At 46.9% G+C, this 23,869-nt stretch overlaps 1 pseudogene; it reads right to left on the bottom strand.

Annotated features, from left to right (window-relative positions):
• Window positions 1-23,869, bottom strand: part of LOC136487691 (suppressor of mec-8 and unc-52 protein homolog 2-like) — a 60,420-nt pseudogene that overhangs the window by 28,605 nt on the left and 7,946 nt on the right.

The raw sequence follows: 23,869 nt of genomic DNA, 5'->3' as shown, positions 1-23,869 counted from the left end.
TTGCAAACTTTTCTTTGAGGATGTATGCCTTTGCACCCTTCATGGCTTGAGTGCCCTCAAATGATTCTTCTAACTTCTTCCAAGCTTCATGTGCCATCTCAATATTCTTGATTTGCTCAAATGTTCTTTCATCAATTGCATCATGAATGGCACTTAGAGCAATGTCATTGTTTTGGAGAAGCACTTCTTCGGCGGCGGTGGGATTCTCTGGATCACCAATCTCAATTTTGGTTTCTACCACCTTCCACACATTTCTATTGATTGACTTGATGTGTGTGATCATCTTTGACTTCCAATAAGGATAATTTGTGCCATCAAATTGGGGTGGCTTCTTGGTGTTGTTGATTTGAGCCACTTTAACACCGAAGGTTGTTAAGCCTCAAATAACGGTGACCTCGGCTCTGATACCACTTGAAAGGTCCTAATGGCTAGAGGGGGGGTGAATAGCCTAATAAAATTTCTACAACAACACTTAACAAAATAGTTAGACAATTATGAGGCAAAGCAAGTGTTGCGCTAGCCTACTCAAAATGCAAGCCACCTACCGCAATTCTAGTTTAGATAGTGTTGATTCACACAAGAGGTATGACACTACCCTATGTTAGTGTGCTCTCAAAGGCTAACTAAAGAGCCACACCAACCAACCAAGCAAGCTCTCACAACTAGTTACACTAAAGAACTTGTCAACTAGTTTGTGATATTGTAAAGAGAGTGATCAAGATGGTTATACCGCCGTGTAGAGGAGTGAACCAATCAATCACAAGGATGAATAACAATGAAGACCAATCACCTTGGAATCAAAGGATGAACACAATGATTTTTGCTGAGGTTCACTTGCTTGCTGGCAAGCTACTCCTCGTTGTGGTGATTCACTCACTTGGAGGTTCACACGCTAATTGGCTTCACACGCCAAACCCTTAATAGGGTGCCGCACAACCAACACAAGATGAGGATCACACAAGCCATGAGCAATTCACTAGAGTACCTTTTGGCGCTCCGCCGGGGAAAGGTCAAGAACCCCTCACAATCACCACGATCGGAGCCAGAGACAATCACCACCCTCCACTCAATGATCCTCGCTGCTCCAAGCCGTCTAGGTGGCGGCAACCACCAAGAGTAACAAGTGAAACCCACAGTGAAACACGAACACCAAGTGCCTCTAGATGCAAACACTCAAGCAATGCACTTGGATTCACTCCCAATCTCACTATGATGATGAATCAATGATGGAGATGAGTGGGAGGACTTTGGCTAGGATCACAAGGTTGCTATGTCAATGAAAATGACCAAAGATATGAGCCATAGCCGGCCCTAGGGCTTAAATAGAAGCCCCTATGAAATAGAGCCATTGTACCCCTTCACTGGGCACACTATGCTCTGACCGGACGCTCCGGTCCAATTGACCGGACGTTAGCCCTCAGCGTCCGGTAGCCCGATGGACGCCACGCGTCACCAGCTTCAAATGTTGTTTGTCAGATTTCAACGGTTACGAAGCTGACCAGATGCTTCGGCAAAATGGACCGGACGCTGGAGCCTCAGCGTCTGATCGAGTACAGTAAGGGTCCAAAACCAGTTTTCCTCGACCGGACGCGTCCGGTCCACCTCGACCGGACGCAGTCGGTCCACCTCGACCGGACACAGCCCAGTGTCTGGTGGTAAACCTTAGCCACTGTACCACCAAGTCAGCGCGACAAGACGCAGGCAGTCAGCGTCCGGTGCATTCGGATCCAGCGTCCGGTCACTTGACCGATGCTAGCATCTCCTCCGTCTTCTTCACCCTTGCTCAAATGTGCTAACCACCAAGTGTTTCACCTTGTGCACATATGTTAGCATATTTTCACAAACATTTTCAAGGGTGTTAGTTCTCCACTAGATCCTAAATGCATATGCAATGAGTTAGAGCATCTAGTGGCACTTTGATAACCGCATTTCGACATGAGTTTCACCCCTCTTAATAGTACGGCTATCAAACCTAAATGTGATCACACTCTCTAAGTGTCTTGATCATCAAAACAAAATAGCTCCTACAAGTTATACCTTTGCCTTGAGCTTTTTGTTTTTCTCTTTCTTCTTTTCAAGTTTAAGCCCTTGATCATCGCCATGCCATCATCCTTGTCCTGCTATGATCTTCATTAGCTTCTCCACTTGAAGTGTGCTACCTATCTCGTGATCACTTGATAAACTAGGTTAGCACTTAGAGTTTCATCAATTCACCAAAACCAAACTAGAGCTTTCAATCTCCCCCTTTTTAGTAATTGATGACAACCCTTATATAAAGATATGAAATAAAATTCAATTGAATCCATGTTGCTTGCCCAAGCATATTTACCATGTGTAAAAGGATATGGACAAGTTTCATGAACCCCAAATGGTAGCAATTGCTCCCCCTTCATATGTGCTAAGAGTTTGGATTGAAGCTTGCACATATGCTTAGATAGGAAATATAGGAGTCAATGTCTACCAAATGATGCTAAGGTATAAGAGATGGACCTTTGAAGCATGATGCCAATCGGAGTGCACCAATATACCATCCTTAGCACCATGGTTAGCTCAATACCACTTGGAAACATACTTTAGAAAGATACCACTTGTAAAGACTTACTTGGAAATGAAAGTTATCTAGTGATTTCATTTCATCATTCAATCTTACAACTAACATTCATCACACAAGCATGGATGTTTAAATTTAATACTTGTGCCATGCAAGCAAACATATGAAATGCACATTCAAATGCACCATACAAGTTCATGAGCTTGCTCCCCCTACTTGTGTGCTCAAAATTTTAATTGATCCCTTTCATTTTCACTTTTCTCCCCATATGTCATATATCAAGTATATCTTTATGTTTCTCTAGTATATCTTTATGTTTCTCTCCCTTTATGATATTTCTCCCCCTTTTCACTATTTTTACTACTATCTTTGTTTCTCTCCCCCTTTGTCATCAATGACCACAAAGGTTCTAAATGTAGATAGTATTACTTGTAGGGTCGAGATTATTAATGTCAATCAATGGGGTGAGGATCCTTTTCCCAAATTTGGTCTAGTCTAGATCATTTACCAAAGATATTTAACTCGGTTTGATCCAAGGACAAGCTTCTTCACACCTCCAAATAAGGGTTATCTTGTACCATGTTGAGTTAAACACTTATAGCTCATTTTCTAGATCAAACACTAGGTTTACAAACCCATAAACATGTCATATGCTATCACTAGATCAAATCAAGCATAGAAGCAATAGTGATACCATATTTGCCACAAAAATTCCTACAAATATTAAGCTAAATAATACTAAGCTTTCTAAAATGAATTTATGAGTCTACCATTACCATAGCTAGCTATAAACTAACTACACCAACCGATAGATAGCATTTTTGTGAACCTAACAAATTTTGTTTCACTATTTTTGGACATCTATAGAATTTACTATAATTTTTCAAAACTTAGCTCAAAACTAAATTGAATAAACATTTATTACTTCACTGGAAAAAGGAAAACCGAATCCACCCGTGCGGCCCACCATGGGAGTGGCTTGGCCTAGTCCCGCACCATGCGCGTGCCTACGCGACCCACCAGCGTAGCCCATGTAGTCGCGGCCTAGACACGCGACGATGGCCCGCGACAGGGAGGCCCGCGCGCTACGGTCGTTTTGCGAAAATGTACCTGACCTACCGGTGAATCACCCTGAGACATACAACACTATTCCTACAGTCATGTACTTTGCAAATAAGCCCTTAGAACACTCTGTCTTCGCAACAGCGCTAACCTCGGGCACCCACGCGTGCACCAGCGTGGCGGCGCTAACACAGGGCGGTCACACCAGCCAGACCAGCCCCTCCCCGCCCCCAATAGTGAGTCAATACCTGCCTAGGCACAAACACGAAGCACTAGGCAAAGAAAGTCTGAGCCAGGACGCTGCAGTAAAGCCAGACCATGGTGGCGGAGCTCCTGCAACAAGGTGGTGACGTTCCGGTGAGTCGCGACAATGCTGGAGTAAAAAGGGTAGCGAGTGAGCTCTAGGCACTCACCACGGACCTAGACGAGGTGGTGGTTCGACCGAAGGCAGCCCGAGACAAGCTGTCCGCGTGCTCACGTACGGTGCGGTGGTGCACCGCTATGGTAAGGCTGCGTCAGGTGTGGCTAAAGGGTGGTAGCGACTTGGCAAGGGTGCGTCGGGTGATGGTTTGGTGGAGGCAAAGCTGGCGGTGCAGCGAAACGAACACGAGCAGCTCTGGATTGGGGGCCTTGTCATCAACGCGTGCCGAGACAGACTTAACGACCCAGCGAGAGGAAAGCTCCAAATTAGAGCATGGCTCAGCAAGTAACACGGCATGATGGGGTCGGGTGACTGGCTGACTACACCGCAAAGCCATGGACAAAGCTAATTAGACTGAGGTGGCTCCACTAGGCTGAATTGAAAGGCGCAGGTCCGGAGACCATGACAACAAAGGAACAGGGGATGAGCCGGCATGGCTTGGCTCGTCGCTACTGTGGCAGGACATGGCTATCCACTTAGTGCACAAGCGCACACGTGCTATAGAGTGATGGGGGGATTGCGAAACATGCTCTAGATGGTTGGCCACATGGCCATAAATCATAAGCCGATGATGGTGGCTCAGCCCTGTGCGCCGCAGTGGTTGGCACCGGTCTGGGGGAGGCAGCAGCGTAGCATCACATCGAGTGTGGATGTGATGGCAATGCAGACAGGGCAAGCCCATGTGCGGCAAGGCGATGTGCGGGCAGGGCCATGTGCCAGCCGTAGTAGGCCAAGTGTGGCCACGCGCGCATGGTCCCACATAGGCGAGCACAAGACGACAAAGCGGTCAGGCGGACGTGATGGCGATGGCAAAGCGACTCAAGCGACTCAGCACTTGTGGCCATGGCTAGCAGCAGCATAGTGATGTGATATAACGGAGACAGTGACATGGTGAAGTAGTGGTAGCAGACTGGCCAATGCAACGGGACCGCGATGATGGCGGTGGTGGCCGAGCGGCCAGGCCGCTGGGCATGGCATGCGCATGCGTGCGTGAATCGCGTACCCAAGGCACGGCAACAGCGGTGCGGGCCTATGCGGTAGTGTGCGTGTGTGTGACAAGCCCGTGCTATGGCACCGAGCCAACCCGAAGCCTGGTGACCACATCTAGATGCTGAAGTCGGTCGAGAACATGCCTTGCACGCTTTTTAAAGCATCCCAAAAATCCATCTCTGTGATCCATTTGCTAAACCACCTATTTTACACTCAAGATGGCATGTTAAGCTACTAAAACAAACCCTACGACCATACCACTACTTACCCTGATTCTTCTACAAAAATTGTCAAACTTAGCTTCGTCAAAGCGTTTTCCGACTTAGGAAATTCGACTAAGTCTCGATCGGTTTCACGTCGAATGCGATTTCCAAGCTATTAAGTAAGCAAGGTATTGAATCCTGTTCTCAACCATAAGTATTTCATTGTCACATACGAATCTTATACTACAAACTTTATTAAAGTTCCATATATGCATTCTATAATATTTTCGTTCAATAAAAATTTGTGTAAAACCCTAAGTGATAAAACGTGACATGGAATGTAACTCTCGTTTTGCGTTTCCGATGATCGTTTCAAGTTACGTACATTGCTTTACACCCTATATTACAATCATTTACACATAAATATGATGCTCATGCAATGTTTTAGCAAAAGACTATACATTGTAACACCGAGGGTGTTACAGCTAGCCCGTTGACCGTAACGTTGGGCACAGGGGCCGTGTGCGTGTGGGAAGAATAGGGCATTGCTAGGGATCCACTGCCAACCACCCATGACGCAGAGGGTGGATGCTCATGCACATGTAGGGAGAAGTCGGAGACAGGGTCATCTCTAGAGGCGTCTGAGCGTCAATGTGTTTGTTTGGGCATTTACCTTAGGCGTAGTTGACATGTTAGCTTTGAGATATTGTACGCATGAACAGAATTGCTTAGAGAAAAGAACAGAGATAATAGTATGGAGAAACATTAGAACAAAATTTTTATTAAATACTCGAATATGAATGGCACATATCTTTGAAAGGAGACCCTTCAAGGGTAGAAGCGCCTAAGAAGATCGATGTGCCAAGAATTTGGGACATCTCTTTCATCCATGTCGCATAACCTGTAGGAACCTAGTTGGGTGACCACCTTGATGATGAAGGGGCACTCCTAGGGTGAAGATAGCTTATGCATTCCATCGGTCTTCTGCTTCTTGCGGAGCACTAGGTCTCCAACCATGAAGAATCGATCATTGACATTGCGGTTGTAGTATCTTCGCACGCTATCAAGGTACTTCGCTGACTGAACACATGAAACCAGGCACTCCTACTCTAGGCCATCCAACTCAATGAGTCGGGCTTGGTCAAAGTTTTCTTCATTGTAGTTCTCCACTCTGGTACTCGGAAAGCGACGATGGCTGGTAAAACGGCCTCGGAACCAAAAACCATGAAGTATGGGGAGACGCTAGTGTTGCGACTAGGCTACGTCCTTAGTCCCCAGACCATACCTGGCAATTCCTTGAGCCACTTGCTGGGGTGCTTTTGCTCGTTCTTGTAGAGCCTTTTCTTCAATGCGTCGAGAATCATGTCGTTGGAGTGCTCAACTTGGCCATTAGCCCTAGGGTGCGTGACCCAAACATACTTAACTAAGATGCATCTTTCATCATAGAAGTCCTAGAAATCAACACGGCTGAACATGGACCCCAAGTCGGTGATGATGCTGTTTGGTAGGCCGAACCGATGAATGATGTCGTCGAGCAGCTCGGCTGCCTTCTTCGTTGTAGCTTGGACTAGGGGGTTGTATTTGATCCACTTGAAGAATTTGTTGATGTAGATGTAGGCCTAGTGGAAACCTCCTAGCATGGGCTTGAAGGGCCCAATCATATCCAGTCCCTAGCATGCGAAGGGCCAAGACACAGGAATCATTTGCAAGGCCTGGGTCGGGACGTGGATTTGCTTAACAAAAAACTAACAATTCTCACACCGATGAACGAATGTCTCGGCATCAACAACCACTGAGGACCAATAGAAACTAGCTTGGAAGGCCTTGCTGGCCAGTGTTCTTGAGGCTGCATGATTGCCACAAGTGCCAACGTGGATCTCCTTGAGTATCTTCTCGCCCTCTTCCACAGAGACGCACTTCTAGAGTAGCTCTCCTTTAGTGTTCTTGCGATACAACTTTCCTTCAACTAGGATGTAATGCTTGTTGTGGCAAGTGAGGCGTTCTCTCTTTGTGTTGTTAGCCGGAACATCTGCAGTGGTGAGGTATTTGATAAAAGGTTCCCTCCAATCACTGCTCGGGCCATGGACCGCTGCGACTAACGGCTCGGCAGGTGGCTTTTCTTCAACGCCTTCTTGCCCCTGCTTGATGCATGGCATCACGAGGTCCTAGATGAACACTCTAGCCCAGGTCAACCCTAACTTTGATAGCTCACTGGCTACTTGGTTGTCAGCCTAGACCACATTGTGGTACTCGATACCGTAGAACTTGTCTTCTGACATGTTGAGCTGATTGATCACAAGGGCGGAGTAAGCGTCCATCTTCTCGTTGGTGCAATTCCAATCCTTGTTGAGCTGATTGCTCACAAGGGTGGAGTCACCGTACACCTAGAGGCATTTAATGTTGAGCTCGACGGCTATACAGAGACCATGAAGTGTCGCCTCATATTCAGTGGTATTATTAGATGCTTAGAAGTATACACGGAGAACATAGCGAAGCTTATCCCCCAATGGTGAGATGAAAAATATGCCTACCCCAGCACCATTGAGGTTTAGAGATCCATCGAAGTACATGGTCTAGTGCTCAGGGTGGTCGACCAAGATAGGAGTCTGCATATCCGTCCACTCGGTGATGAAGTTGTCGAGCGCCTGCGACTTGATCGTGTGGCGAGGCCTAAAGTCGATGGTATAGGTATCAAGCTCAATCGCCCATTTGATGATGTGGACACTGGCTTCCTTGTTGTGGAGGATGTCATTGAGTTGGTACATAGTAACTACCGCTATGTGGTAGGCGTTGAAGTAGTGATCGGAGCTTCTGGGATGTGATCAGGATGGCGTATAGCAGCTTCTGGACCTAGGGGTAGCGAGTCTTAGACTCGTTTAGGATCTCGCTGATGAAGTAGACTAGGTGCTGGACTTTGTATGCGTGTCCGACCTATTCTTGTTCAACAACGATGGTGGTGCTGCCTACATGGATGGTCGCTGCGATGTAGATTAGCAAGGTTTCATCCTTTTGGGGGCGGTCATGATCGGAGGTGTGGTGAGGAACTGCTTGAGCTCGATGAATGCCTTGTCAGTGTCCTCCGACCAGACAAATTTCTCTTGAGCCTTGAGTAGCATGAAGAAGGGGAGTCCCTTTTCGCCTAGACGGGATATGAAACAACTTAAAGCCGCCATGCACCCTATTAGCTTCCAGACATCCTTGACATAAGTCGGTGGCTTCATGTTGGTCACCATCACTATCTTCTCTAGGTTGGCTTCGTTGCCACAGCGACTGACGATGTTGCCTAGCAGGATACCAGATGGAATGCCAAAAATGCATTTAGTGGGATTTAGCTTCCATCGGTACACTTTTTAGGGCTTTAAAAACTTTGGTGAGATCGGCGATGAGAGTGTTAGTAGTCTTCCTAATCTAGTCCTTGAGGCAGTGTTGGATGACTCTTTGATAAGTCACACCCGTGTTCTTGAGCCCAAAGGATATGGTCAGTCTAGCAGTAGGCGTCGAAGGGTGTAATGAATGGCGTCTTGATCTGGTCTTCTTCCTTCAGCGCGATCTGGTGATAACCAGAGTAGCAATCTAAAAAGCACATGTGCTCACAACTGGCTATAGAATCAATGACCTCGTTAATGTGAGGTAAGCTGAAGGGGTCTTTAGGGCAGTGTTTGTTGAGATCGGTGTAATCAACGCACATTCTTCATTCTTTATTCTTTTTCTTAAAAGAATCAGGTTGGCTAACCACTCTAGATGATACACCTCTTTGATAAACCAGCAGCTAAGAGCCAGGTTATTTCTACCCTAATGGCCTCCTTTTTGTCCTATGCAAATCAGTAGAAGCTTCTGCTTGATCGGCTTTGTGGTCGCCGAGACATTTAAGGAGTGGTCGATCAGCTCCTGAGGCACGCTGGGCATGTCCACCGGTTTCCATGCGAACACATCAACATGCTCCCTTAGAAAGCTGACAAGCGCATCTTCCTATTTGGGATCGAGGTCAGCCCTAATCCGAGCAGTCTTAGACTGGTCGCCGGGGACGAGGACCACTTCCTTCACCTCCTTGGACTTAGTTGACGCTCGAGCAGCCTCCATGGTTGGGATCTCCTAGGTCCAGTGGGGAAATCTATTGTGAAGATGTGAGGCGGTCCTACATGTGGGTGGAGATATCAGTAGCCACAGCGAGCACGAAGCTTTCCTTCTCACAGGAGTAGGCGACATCGAGGTTGGCGCATAGGGAGAGGACTCCCTACTCCAGTCAGCATCTTCAACACTAGGTAAGTGTATTATGGCACAGCCATAAACTTGGCGAGGGCTGGTCGGCCAAGGATGGCATAGTACGCCATGTTGAAGTCTGCAACCAGGAAGTTGACGTAGTCAACGCGGAAGTGCTTGGTGGTGCCAAATTGTACCAGCAGTGTAATCTGTCCTAGAGGTAGGGAGGTCTTTCTAGGAACAATCCCCCTAAATGGAGTCCATGGGGGTAAGGTCTTCTTTCGTGATCCCTAGCTCCTCTAGGGACCTAGCAAATAGGATGTTGAGGGCGCTCCCTCCATCGATGAGGACCTTCTAGAAGCGCATGTCCTTGATGATGGGATCTAGGACGAGTGGGAAATGCCCTAGGGTATGGGATATCGAACCACTGGTCAGCCCTAGAGAAGGTGATCGGATGCTCTGACTAGTCGAGGTACTTCAGATCAGTGATGGGGCCATCATACGTAGCGACCGACATGACACGTCGAGCTACAAGCTTCTACTCTCGCTTGTCTTCAGAGACAGCTCTCCCACCAAAGATGGTGGCGACAGTCTTGGTGGGGTCCTGGTATGGTGGGCCCTTGTTCTTGCCTCATTCTCCGCCTTGACCATCCTCGGTCTCATCATCATCGCGCCATGGATTCTTTGATCATTCGCCGCCGAGCGCTGTTTTTAGGCCTCTACACTCTCGCATGGTGTGCTTGGCATCCTTGTGGATAGGGCATGGGCCATCTAGCAGCTTACCAAAATCAGCATCGTAGGTGCGCTTGGCACGAGCAGTTGATGGTGTTGATGGAGTTATTAGGCTAGCTACGGCGGCCTTATCTACCTCTCGAGCTATCCGGGAGGTCATCATGCCTAGGGCTTGTGGTTGTCTTGGCATTGATCGTGGTCATCATGGTGGTCTTGGTCGTCACGGCGATGGTCGCGATCGTCATAGCGCTTGTCTTCATGATGGTCATCGTCGCGGCTGTTGGTAGGTGAGCAGAGCGGGCAGCCCATTCAGGCCTCTTTGGTGTTGGCATATCCATTTGCTAGTTTGTATTAGTTTGCCGAATGGTTGTGGGCTGCTTGCGGTACAGCTTGCCATGGAGTTGCTCGTGCTGGAGCCCTCTTGGTGAAAGCGACAATGGCCTCAGCGTCAGTGATGTTGGGAATAGGAATTTCTTGTCTCCGAGAAGTACCTAATGAAGTTGTGCAGGGACTCCTCGGAGGATTGATGAAGCTTCTCTAGGTCATACTTGGTGCCAGGCTACTCGCACGTAGCCATCTAATTGTCGGTGAAAACTTTCTTGAGGTCATCCCAAGATCGGATGGAATTCTCCCATAGGCTGAGGAGCCAGTTGTTCACAGACTAGTTAAGCATGACTGTGTAGATAGTTTGTCATGACGTCTTCGTCTCCACCTACTGGCTCTTATGATGATCTCGTATAGAGTTAGCCACTGAGCAGGGTTGGCCTTTCTGTCATAGGTGTTGACACCAAGAACCTTGAAACCCACAGGCCATCGGACAGCTCGGAGCCTTTCCATGAAGGGGCGAAGTCCTGATGCGCCGGTGGGAAGTGGCGCTTGATGGGCAGCAAATCCCTCATGTTCAGCGTCGAATTGCCGACGATGCTCCATCTCTACTTCGTAGCGTGCGGACCTGCTTTTTTTGATACGGTCACGGACATCTGCGTCGGTGTTGATGTGGTCACGAAGGTTGCAAGGGGGTTGATTGACCTCCTAGTTGCAGTTGCCACCCGACCTCCCTAGGGGCACAGTGGGTGGCCATCGTGGCGTGAATCAGCTTCATAGTTGCCTTTGGATCCTCCATGGAGGTAGGAGCCACCAGCCTAAGGTTGGGGCCCTTGGCGCTGGGATGCTGGCCTCCTCTGGCGTGGAGGGAGCGGCGGCTATGAGCTGATATGGTGGAATAAGATGGGGCATCGTTCTGGAACTCGTTGATTTGGACTTCCGCTGCTATGATATGTGCTCGGATGTAACACCCCTGGTGTTACGAGCTCATTTAGCACCGTGATTTAGGCCTAAGTAAAAATTTTCAAAATGAGTTTCTTAGGTTTTTAATTTGAAAACGTACTTGAGGCGATAAGTGAATCCTATATGACTTAGTTTCGTAGACTCAAATAAATGCTCAAGTTAAATTATTCAGCGCGTAGAGATAATTAGGAATGTCTATCAATAATTCTGGCAATTATTCACCGTCTTGTCTCACGTCGGGGCATGGTAGTGCAAAGTCTCCTCATCCATCCACATCCATGCTCTCTGGCCTTTGCTTTTGCTTCTCTCTTTGGCTCGATTGCTTCTGTCTGCATTTGCCGAGCCACTCCTTATTTTCCCTCCCTCAATGCTTGTCTCTATTTCTCTGATTGTCTGCCTTGCTTGTCTCTGTGGCCGCGGTCTTGTTCAGTGCCAACCAGCATGCCCTGCTGGCCACTTTGGGCCAGGCCATCTTGCTGTCATGTTTAAGAAGTAACTGAGTCCGCACGTGTCTCCTTGCTTTTCCTCTGGCTGTGTTGCCTCTGCCGCTGTATTGTCTATCTTCGTGTCTCGCCGAGTTGAGTCGTCTCGTCCATGCCACAGTTGTTCTGCGTCCGACGCTATGCTACTCGTGCGTGTGCTCCCTCTAGACAAGTTGGGCAAGGTGCTGCTGCTCGCATTAATAACACGTCCACTGGAAGCTCTCGCTTGCTCTGATTGCCTCCTGTGCTGGGCCACCCGTCGCCGGTTTCCTCCTCCCTTTTCTTCTCTACTACCACAGGGGGAGGCGTTCCAACTCCTGCTCATCGCCCAGCTTGCTCTCTCGCCCGACCCTGGCTCTGCTTGCCTCGGTCACTGGAGCGCGCCATGCCCACTGCCTGTGAAGGCGCGCCCGTGCCCCGCTGCCTCTTCCGTGGCCCGTGCTGGTCCAGCAGCGCCCGCCGTGGCCATGCTCCCATCATCGACCATCGTGCATGCATGTGCACCTGGGTCCCGCACCGTGTCCTCGTGCTAAACCGGCTACTCCTTCACCGTCGGGTGTGCCCGCGCTAGATCTGCCTAGTGTCGTAGCTACGCCTCGCGCCCGCTATTGTCCTGCACCTCCCATGTGCCTATGTCCGTAGTCGCCGGCGCTCCCCCTCCAGCGCTGCTCTTTCACCTCCACCTCCACACACCGAATCACAGCGCCTCCTCCCATCACCGTCCTCGCTGGGAGCCGATGATGACACCGAGACCGCTATGGCCACGCAGCCAGCTGCCTCTCCTTTCTCCTCCCCGCATCATGTGTCTATGCCCGCAATGCCTTGCTGTGGCCGCTGCAGTGCCGCTATATGCCGTAGTCACCATGCCACGTCCACCGTCGACCGCGCCATGCTTGTGTCGCCGAGAAGCCACGCTCGTCGTTGTTGTTCGCCGCTACGCCTAGCACCATCGCAGTCACCACACGCCGAGCCTGCACCTTTGTCAAGCTTCGTGCCATGGCTAGGCGCCCCATCATGGCCGCGCCACCATTGCTCCCCACCCATAGGCGCCCTGTCATTGCCGTGGCCATCCCGAGGTCACACAGGTTCCCACCGCCGCCGTGCCTTTCTCGGCCCCACAGTGCCATTGCCACCGCCGCTGGCCGGTTCCTCTGTGCTGTGCTCTATTTTGGGGAAAGAGAGCAGGTGAGAATGGTGAATAGAAGCTAATACAGGGTTTTAGTTGTGAAATACATTACTTAAATGAATAGTGTTGTGGTCTGGCGGGTGGATTAGGTAGAAGTACAAGGGCTTATTCGCATAATGGTGCCGCCATCGCTGGGCTCGCCCACGTGGGCCGACCGCTTTCGGTTTGCTGGGCCACGTGCATGCCTGGGCCGCCGGTCAGGCACACCTGTGGGTCGTCCGCCTACCGCCTGGGCCGCACGCTCGCTTGGAGCCGCCGCGCCACGCTGGGCCAGGCCCTGTGCCGCCACGCCTGGGCCGCGCGTGCGCCTTCGGGCCAGGCCGGTTCGCCGATCGTGGGCCACAGGTACTCCTTTTCTGTTTTCCAGTAAATTAGAGTAGGTTTCCTAATATAAATTCTGAGCGAATTTTGTTATTTAAATATAAAATCATTTAGGAGTCTAGAAATTTTAAAACTAATTTTGTTAGTCTTCTAAAATTATGATCTATCTGTTAGTATATTTTATTTACACAGTTTGATAATATGCTTGGAAGTTATATAATTAATTTAAGGTACTTAATATTGTAAAAATATAAACTTGTAGGAATTGTTGTGATAAATTGGTAATAGTATTGGATCTAAAATTTTTATAGTAGGCTCCTAGCAATATTAGGTACTCACTGTAATTTTTGTAGCTCTAGGAATAATTAGTGTGCTAAATAAATAATGATGACCTATTTCGAGTAAAGATTAAATGGATAGAATGAAATAAAGAAATACCTTGGGTTTGGTATAAATAAGATATCATTGGGAAATAACGCCTTAATCGACAACGTGGATATGTAGCCTAAGTACGGTCGTCGTTAGAACTAGCTCGTTAACTTGAGAGGCGTAAATCATATTTTACGAGTCACGGTTGTAGTTGATTAATTACGTCTTTGCGTTGCATTGCATTGCATATCATATAAGTACGATGATGGATTAACGGATCAAGTGAAGGATGAGTGGGAATCTACAGATGGTGTGATGGTATTCTCTCTAGGAAATGGTGTGATGGGCTTTCTATTTAGATGATGTGGATGATCTGAAGATGTAGATACTAACTTTTTAATATATCTTACTCAGGCAAGCCCTGGTGCATAACCCCTACTTTTCTATAGTTTAAATTATATTTGTGCATTAAGTTTTAAGAAGTTGAATGAGACCCACTTGCATATATATATATATATATATATATATATATATATATATATATATATATATATATATATATATATATATATATCCTATGAGTCTTACTAGTATGACAGGATCGTGTAGATTGCTATGCTATAGGACTCCAGTAGAAGTCGAGTGATGACTGTCACTTGCGAGAGATAGAAAATATATTATTGGATTATTATCACATGGAAAATATAAATGGTGGAAAGAAAAAATAGTGACCGGGCAGGAATATGGTTTGGGTATTGGTGGGTGTAAGAAGTTATGTCGCCACGGACGTAGGGCATAGCTTGGTTACACTGCTTTTCCTATCTGTGTCGGTTAAGGATCGATCGTTGCATAAGGCATCGTGGGCAAGTCACGGACTTATTATCCCGAGCACATACTTGGGTATGGGCGCTTGGACGACTTGTTGCTTTCTTGTCGTGGGTTCTGGCTCTTTGTAGCATCCTAAAATTTGCATTCTTTTAAAATTAGTAAATATGATTTATTTAAGCAAATGTGTGTGCATTAAAAGTCAGGGAAATAATAAATTTTGTGGAATTAAAATTTAAAAACAAGTTTAGAAACTTTTTGATGCATACATGCTGCTGCATATCATTTTGTGAATGCTTGGAATTTGTTAAAGATTTCAAAAAGAATTGAAATTTGAATTTAAAAAGGGGTTTGGAAAATAGAAGAAATAGAAAAGAAAAGAATCCTTTTTCTTCCCCTTTCATGATTTCGGCCCGCTGGCCCCTCTCCCCTTTCCCCGCTCGGCCCGGCACCGCAGCCCAGCCTTCCCCTGCCCCACGGCCCAGCACCCCGCCAACCGCCAGCCCTAACGCTGCGCCTCGACCGCTCGGCCCGGCAAGCCGCGCCGACCCATTTACGCGCCAGCAATCGCCGCGCCTTCCCCCGTGCCCTGCCGCTGACTGCCCGGGCCCCGCTTGTCGACGCCGTCTTCATCCCCGCGCAGCTCGGAACCGCCCGGCCTGGCCACAACTGCCGCCCACGAACTGGCATCGTGGGAGCGCCCCCCCCCCCCTCATGCCTCGGCCGCTTCAAATAGCAGCCAGACCCCCGCGCGCACCCAGCTGCCCCCCCCCCCCCCCCGCTCTCGTCTTCGCGCTTGCCAAGCACTGAGGAAGCCCGCAACCGCTGCAGTCGTGGTCACCGAGATCCACCATCGCCGAGCTCGGAACCTCCGCGCGAACCACCGTCACCGAGCCGCCTCCGCTCCGATTTTCGCCGTGGTGAGCATCTCCGTACTCTCTCCTCTCCTCCCATGCTTTCCGTTTCTCGTTTCTTGGCTTCTCAAGCCCTAGCCGCGAGCTCCGCAAGCTGTGGTCGCCGGCCATGGCGGCCACCGCGCTAGCCGCCGTTCCCGGCCGCCGTAACGGCTTGGCCGAGACCCCCTTCCTCCCCCGCGTCCCTCGGTGCGCTCGGATTTCCGTTTGGTGAACCCTAGCCTCTAACCGCATGCGACCGAGACCTCCACGCCGCTGGCAATGGCGCCTCACCGCCGGCGTCACTGTGGCCGGCCGAAATATTCTCTCTCTCCCTCCCCTAGGTCTAATCTGAACCGCTCGTTTCTAATCCAATGGCCGTGATCAGCCGATACCCCTTCGCGTGGCTGTTTTGCAAAAGAGTCCCTAGGACTTTTCTAAGTCCTAACCCGCAGTCCAAGGCGTATTTCCCCTAATGCGCAATCTCGATTGGAAAGCGTAAACTTCACTGGTTTAAGTCAAAAATACGTTTTCAGTATTTACAGAAATGCCATTTGAACTGTTTCGCTTATAAAATTATCGTTTTAGCTCCGAATTGATCCATTCAAATCGTGTTAGCTTCGTAATTTCATAAGCTACATGTTGGAACTACTGTTAGTCAAGTTTGGAACTTTTTAATTTCATGATTAGATTTAATTAAATATATGGCTATAGGAAAACCCGTTTAAATTATAACTTTCGCATTTTAGCTCCGTTTTTCGTGAACTTCGCGTTGACGTGATCGTAGCGAGACGTAGATTATGTTTACAAACATTTTATCTTGATTTCAATACTGTTGGTGTACTATTCTAATGATAGGAATGTTTGCTTTGCATGAATGCTTTTGGAATGTTGTATGTTGCTGTGTTGGTCGCGTTCAGACGGTGAGGAAAACGTTGGAGACCAAGAACTCTTCAACGACCAGTAGGACCAGCACTGAGTTTGTGAACCAAGGCAAGTATAGCATGGGCCTTCCTTGATGTCCTATTTCACTTTAATCAATTACTCATTTGCATGTGTCTAATTTTGATACCCATAAGGACATCCTAGTGATTATTTATCCCGTTCCTTGCCTCCTATGGGTTAAATGCATATGGGTAGATTGCTAGTGCTCTAACTGAACTTGACATACATGATGATGAATGATACTATGGAACAAAGTGAGTAACATGATTTATAACAACTGTTCCATAGGGCGAAAGTGTAAATGACCTTTGTTCATGTTGCTCTCGGCCCTCCATAAGGACTTATCTATCGGCAAAAGCTAGGACTGACAGTGCAACCGGGAGAGTCATATGGCTCTGACTTTAGCTCAGTAATAGGATCTTTCCTAGCTAGTTAGAGGTTACCTTTTTGGCGCAAATGGGGCTTGCCACTTTGGGTATAGGGCTGCCTCTGTTCCTATGAGTATAGCCGCGATGGATATGTGCCATAGGAAAGGGGGGTTCCTACATCTGCCTGCCAAGGAAACCTAGCGGCCCTAACTTGTTAGGGAAACCTATGAAATGGCTTTATAGTGTACCCTGCCCGCTCACCTTGGTAGTGACATGGGAGTAATTAACCCGGACATATGGGGATCACGACTCGCGGTGAATGTGCACCACCTCTGCAGAGGGTAACAAACTGTTATAATAGCCGTGCTCATGGTTACGAGCAGCCTGGAAAACTCATAGAATAACTGGTTACTTGTTGATGATCATTTAAAGTTGTTCAATGATGATATATGGTACACTTGACCCCGATATATGTTCTTATGGGAATTAAATGGGAGCTTAAGCATAACTTGTTAATACCTGAGAATAAAAGCTTGACTTACTAAAAATGCTAACTGCAGTAAACCAGTGTCAACCTTTTGAGCTTCATAACCCCATGTTAGCTTGTTAAGTATGGGATGTACTTACACTTGTTTATTTTCTTTACTTGGATAAAAATCCCGGATGGGTAACAGATGACAACGGGTATGAGGATTTCTCGGAGAATTTCTAGGCTTGTGGTCAACCAGTTGACCTTCCCTGTGATGAAGCCCACGAGAGTTTATTATCTTTTTATTTTCCACTGTGTGATGTAAGACTAAGTTGTTTTATGGATCTGATGTAAGGACACCGTGATGATACTTTCTGTAATTTATCAGCTTGTGTGTGTGATTGATCCCTGGGCACACGCGAGTTAGTGCATTCAATTTTATCCTTAAAATTGGGTGTGACAAATTGGTATCAGAGCCATGTTGACTGTAGGACGCAAGCCTAGTTAGAAAAAGGTCGTTTTAGCATCTTTGCTCCTCTGGTTTCTTGCTTACCGTCTTATTCTTGTTATTTTATTAAAACATTTATGCTTTTCATACCTTAATCTATTATTTAAAATCGTTGATTCTAATTTTATCTCACTTTAAATCTATACATGTCTCATAATCCGAAGATTGCTCGACTCAGCACCGCCGGCTATCGTGCCATGTTCACCCCGCATGCCCCACCAGCGGAGAGGGAGAGTGTGATCATCTTCGACGACGAGGAGATGGCTACATCGACGCCTACACCTACTCCTACGCCAGTCGCCGTGCCCGTCTATCCTGTTGTAGCTACACCTGAGGAGTCGACGGCTACTTCCCCTACACCTGCACCATCCCCAGCTGCCCCCGTGGAGGACGAGGAGATTGGCTGGAAGTGCAAGTACTACTTCAAGCCAGCTCCAGAGACAGCCTACTACCACACTCTCCTCACCCACGTGCTGGACGACTACTTCCCCGACTTGCACGCCTCCATCAGCTACCACTGCGCCAAGTACCAGCATCCATTGGAGGCTACCTTCTGGAAGGTAGAGCTGGTGGTCACCGCTTGGAACGATATCAAGAATGGACATGAGGTGGAGACTGTCCACTATGCCCCTGCTAGGAGAGCCCATGCTTTGGATGGCATGGAGGATGCAGCACAGAATGCATACATCCACTACCATGGTCGTCGCTTTGAGGCCATGAGGGAGGATCGCTTCAGGTTCCTTCCTCGAAATGATCATGAGGGTGTTTGGCAGGTTTTGGCTCCACCAGAGAATGACCCAACTCTAGAGGCAATGATGCAGCATGTCCATGCTATGCAGGGAGTGGATGATGAAGTTAAAGGAGAACTGCGTGCATCTCAGAGGGCGCAGAGACGTCTTCAGAAACAAGTGGATGAACTTCGAGCACAACTTGGACAGCCTTCCATCTACAAGAAGAAGCGTTGTTCCTTCACCATGATTGACACCGCTCCATAGGTGTTAGGTGCCTTGATCTAGATTACCACGTTGTTAGTTCGTGTTCTTATTTAGTCTTGTTGGTCTTGTGAACTTGGTTGATTAGATGTTTCATTTGTGAACTTGGTTGATTTGGTATTTTACTTGATTGCTGGAAGTTTGTGGGCATGTCCACAACTTCCTTAGATTGGAACTTTTAGTTAGAATGAAATCTTAATGCAGATGTTTCGCTTTATCTTATCTCTGCTGTGCTGATTTCTGGAGCAGCCTGTGTTCTTTATCTGGTATCTCGAAATCTGGGATGATTAAAATTCTGAAATTTTTGTGGAGATAACTAGACCTCTGTATCTTTCAAATGTTTCTAGAATCACGTCAATAGCTGTTCAGGTTTGGGAGACTAGCTGTCACAAGTTGATGTTCCTGCGCTGTCTGGAACTCAGAACAGTTTTGGTTTAGCTCAACTTTTGACTATGTGTGAGTCCGAATCTGTAAAAGTGGTCTAAATGAAAGTTGTAGCTGATGTCCTAAGCTTTCTAACGAATCTTGGTGTACCTCTATTGGATCTCTGATACTCGAGTTATAACAGTTTTACTGAACTGCTGAATTTGAATCTTGTCCAGAAAATTCTCAGCATTGTTTCTTATCTTTTGTAAGCTCTCCATAACTGAAAAAATCTCTAAATTTTGCGCATTTGTTGGAAAACAGATGGCTGCAACAGGAGGAAGAGGCAGAGGCCGTGATCGTGGGTGTGATGCTCTCATAAATCCACTACCGCCACCTGTGACTATGGAACAGATATTGGGAATGCAAGCGCAGCTGATGCAAGCTATGATGCAGCACTTGGACAATGAACCTGCAAGAGGACCACCGCCTGTTCAGGTTAGAGATAAGCGTGGAGAGTTTATGAAAGGTCGACCACCGGTGTTCACCCATGCCTCAGACCCTATGGAGGCAGATGATTAGTTGCATGCTGTGGAGAAACAACTGAACATAGCGCAATGCAACGACCTTGAAAAGGTGTTGTATGCCTCTGGGCAACTCCAAGGAGCTGCTTAGGATTGGTGGGAATCATTCCAGTTTGGACGTCCCAACAATGCTCCTGCTATTACCTGGCAGGAATTCAAGGATAGTTTCTGGTCATACCATATTCCTGATGGACTAGTGGAACTGAAGCAGAAAGAATTCAGATCTCTCAAGCAAGGATCAATGACTGTGGCGGAATATCGGGACAAGTTCGCCCAACTATCACGCTACGCTCCTAATGATGTAGCGAATGACAAGGATAAGCAACGCCGTTTCCTCAAGGGACTCTATGATGGACTGCAGCTCCAGCTGATGTCTAATACTTATCCTAACTTCCAATCTTTGGTGAATCGCGTAATCATGATTGATGATAAGCGCAAGGAGATGGAAGCTAAGAAGAGAAGGCTCCAAGGGCAAGCTTCTGGAAGCAACACTCGCCCATGTGCTTATCCCCAACAAGGTTTCCAGTAGAGGAATCAAGGACCAACTCATCAGGGAAACCGTGATCAGTATCCTCAGCGGAACCAGTTCCAGCAACGCCCTTAGTACCAGCAACAGTTTGAAAATCAGCATACCCCGCAACAGACCAGCAATCCTGCAACACGCCAGGGAGTGCCTAACAATGCTCCTGTGAAGAGTGGTGCACCCAACAATCCCAATGCCTGTTACCGATGTGGAGAAGTAGGTCACTATGCTCATCAGTGTCCTAAGAAGCAGAACCAACAAGCACCTCAGAACCAGACCAGCAATCAGAAGTTCAACGCCCGACCACCTCTCACAGCGAAGGTGAACTATGTGTCATCTGATGCAGCTCAGGAGACGCCTGAGGTCATGCTGGGTATGTTCAGCGTCAACTCTATTTCTGCTATCGTACTTTTTGATTCTGGTGCTTCGCATTCTTTTATCTCCCAAGCTTTTGTTAGAATGCATAGCATACCTTTGTGTGCCATGAAAAACCCCATACTAGTGAATTCCCCAGGAGGTAGTATGCCCGCTTCTTATTAGAGCCCCTCAACTAGCATTTCCTTAAGGGGGGTAGACTTCAAAGTGAAGCCTATTGTGTTGAGAACAGCGGGAATTAATCTTATCCTGGGAATGGATTGGATGAAACAACACCGGGCAGTGATTCAGTGTCAGGAGAAATCTATGGTTGTAACATCACTCAATGGGGATAGAATCTGTATAGAAGTGGTAGTGCAAGCTCAGCCTATAACCACAGTGAACCAGCTAGATGGTGAAGTCAATGAACAAGATCGTGTCGTAGAGGAGTTCCTCGTAGAGGAGTTCCCGGATGTCTTCCCCGATGACTTGCCAGGTATGCCACCTAACTGAGACATTGAATTCATTATCGAATTATTACCTGGAACTGCACTAATAGCTAAACATCCATATAGAATGGGGGTTAATGAATTAGAAGAGCTTAAGAAACAACTAAAAGAGTTGCAAGAAAAAGGTTTCATACGCCCCAGTTCTTCCCCGTGGGGGGCACCTGTGATCTTTGTGGATAAGAAGGATGGTAGTCAACGGATGTGTGTGGATTACCGCTCACTTAATGAGGTTACCATCAAGAATAAATATCCTTTGCCTAGGATTGATGATTTGTTTGATCAGTTGAGAGGAGCTCATGTGTTCTCCAAGATTGATCTATGATCTGGTTATCATCAGCTTAAGATTTGGAACTCGGACATACCCAAGACAGCATTCACTACACGGTATGGATTATATGAGTACACCGTTATGTCTTTTGGATTGACCAATGCACCTGCATACTTCATGTATCTAATGAATAAGGTGTTCATGGAGTTTCTGGATAAATTTGTGGTAGTATTCATAGATGACATACTAATATTCTCCAAGACTGAAGAAGAACATGCGGAACACATAAGGTTGGTCTTGCAAAAGCTTAGAGAACATAAATTATACGCTAAGCGGAGCAAGTGTGAGTTTTGGTTAAAGGAAGTCTCTTTTCTAGGTCATGTTGTCTCCAATGGTGGAATAGCAGTGGATCCAGGCAAAGTGCAAGATGTACTAAATTGGAAACCACCAACAACTGTAAGTGAGATTCGTAGCTTTTTGGGATTAGCTGGATATTACTAAAGGTTCATTGAAGGTTTTTCTAAGCTAGCCAAGCCTATGACAGCTTTGTTGGAAAAGAATGCTAAGTATGTATGGTCGGATAAATGCCAGGCAAACTTTGAAGAGCTAAAGAAGAGGTTGACTATAGCTCCAGTATTAATCTTGCCCAATTTAAACAAGAACTTCTCTATATATTGTGATGCATTCTGTTTGGGTCTTGGATTTGTGCTTATGCAAGAAGGAAGAATGGTTGCATATGCATCTAGACAACTAAGGAAGCATGAGTTGATTTATCCTACTCATGACTTGGAATTGGCAGCTGTGGTTCATGCTTTGAAGATCTGGAGCCATTATCTAATTGGATATAAGAGTGATATCTATACTGATCATAAGAGTTTGAAGTATAACTTTACCTAATCAGATCTGAATCTGAGACAACGTTGTTGGTTGGAATTGATCAAAGACTATGATTTGGAAGTGCATTATCATCCGGGAAAGGCAAATGTCATAGCTGATGCACTTAGCAGAAAGAGCTATGCCAATGGACTTCAAATAACATCTATGTCAGCAGAGTTGTGTGCTGAAATGAAGTATCTCAACTTGGGCCTGGTCACTAATGCAATGGAATTGGTGATAGAGCCTACTTTGGAAAGAGAGATACGCAAAGGTCAATTGGAGGATGAAAAACTTAAAGAGATAGCAGAGAATGTAGTGCTTGGAAAGGCACCCGGATTCAGAATGGATGAGAATGGTACTCTTTGGTTCGGGAAAAGGATATGTGTACCGAAAGTGAAAGCTATCCATGATGCAATTTTGCAAGAGGCCCATGAGTCTGCTTATTCTATACATCCCGGAAGTACCAAGATGTACTTGGATCTCAAGGAGAAGTATTGGTGGTATGGTGTGAAGAGAGATGTGGCAGAATATGTGGCTTTGTGTGACACTTGTCAAAGAGTGAAAGCTGAGCATCAAAGACCTACAGGGTTACTACAACCAATGAAGATTCCTGAATGGAAATGAAAAGAAGTTGGTATGGATTTTATTGTAGGATTACCCCGCACTCAAAGAGGTTATGATTCAATATGGGTAATAGTGGATCGACTCACCAAGGTTGCTCACTTTTTACCAGTCAAGACTACCTATAATGGTGCAAGATTAGCAGAGTTGTACATGGAAAGAATAGTGTGCTTACATGGTGTTCCCAAGAAAATTATGTCAGATAGAGGCACCCAATTTACATCGCAATTCTGGCATAAAGTACATAGATCTTTGGGGACAAAGTTGAATTTCAGTTCTGCTTACTACCCATAAACTGATGGACAGACTGAAAGGATCAACCAGATTTTGGAAGATATGTTGAGAGCCTGTGCACTTCAGTATGGTGATAGTTGGGATAAGAGTCTGCCTTACGCAGAGTTCTCGTACAACAACAGTTATCAGAAGAGCCTCAAGATGGCACCTTTCGAGGCGTTGTATGGACGTAAGTGTAGAACACCTTTGTTCTGGAATCAGACTGGAGAAACTCAAGTGTTTGGTCCCAATGTCCTTAGAGACGTGGAAGAACAAGTGAGAATGATTAGAGATAATTTGAGAGTAGCTCAGTCCCGACAGAAGAGTTACGCTGATACCCGCAGAAGAGAGCTGACCTTCAAGATTGGTGATTATGTGTACTTGAAAGTGTCACCAATGAGAAGTGTGAGAAGATTCAATATGAAGGGAAAGTTAACACCAAGGTATATAGGACCTTTTAAGATCCTAGAGAGACATGGAGAAGTAGCTTATCAGTTGGAACTGCCTGAGAGTTTGTCCGGTGTGCACGACGTATTCCATGTTTCCCAATTGAAAAAGTGTTTGAGGGTATCAGAAGAACAAATTCCTTTGGAAGAACTTGCTGTCAAGGAAGATCTTACTTATGAAGAGTATCCAATAAAGATCTTGAAAACTGCCGAAAGAGTTACGAGAAGCCGAACAGTAAAGATGTGCA

The sequence above is a fragment of the Miscanthus floridulus genome, chromosome 10 (assembly GCF_019320115.1).
Source record: "Miscanthus floridulus cultivar M001 chromosome 10, ASM1932011v1, whole genome shotgun sequence".
Taxonomy (NCBI): Eukaryota; Viridiplantae; Streptophyta; class Magnoliopsida; order Poales; family Poaceae; genus Miscanthus; species Miscanthus floridulus.
This window is presented reverse-complemented; position numbering and strand designations above follow the sequence as displayed.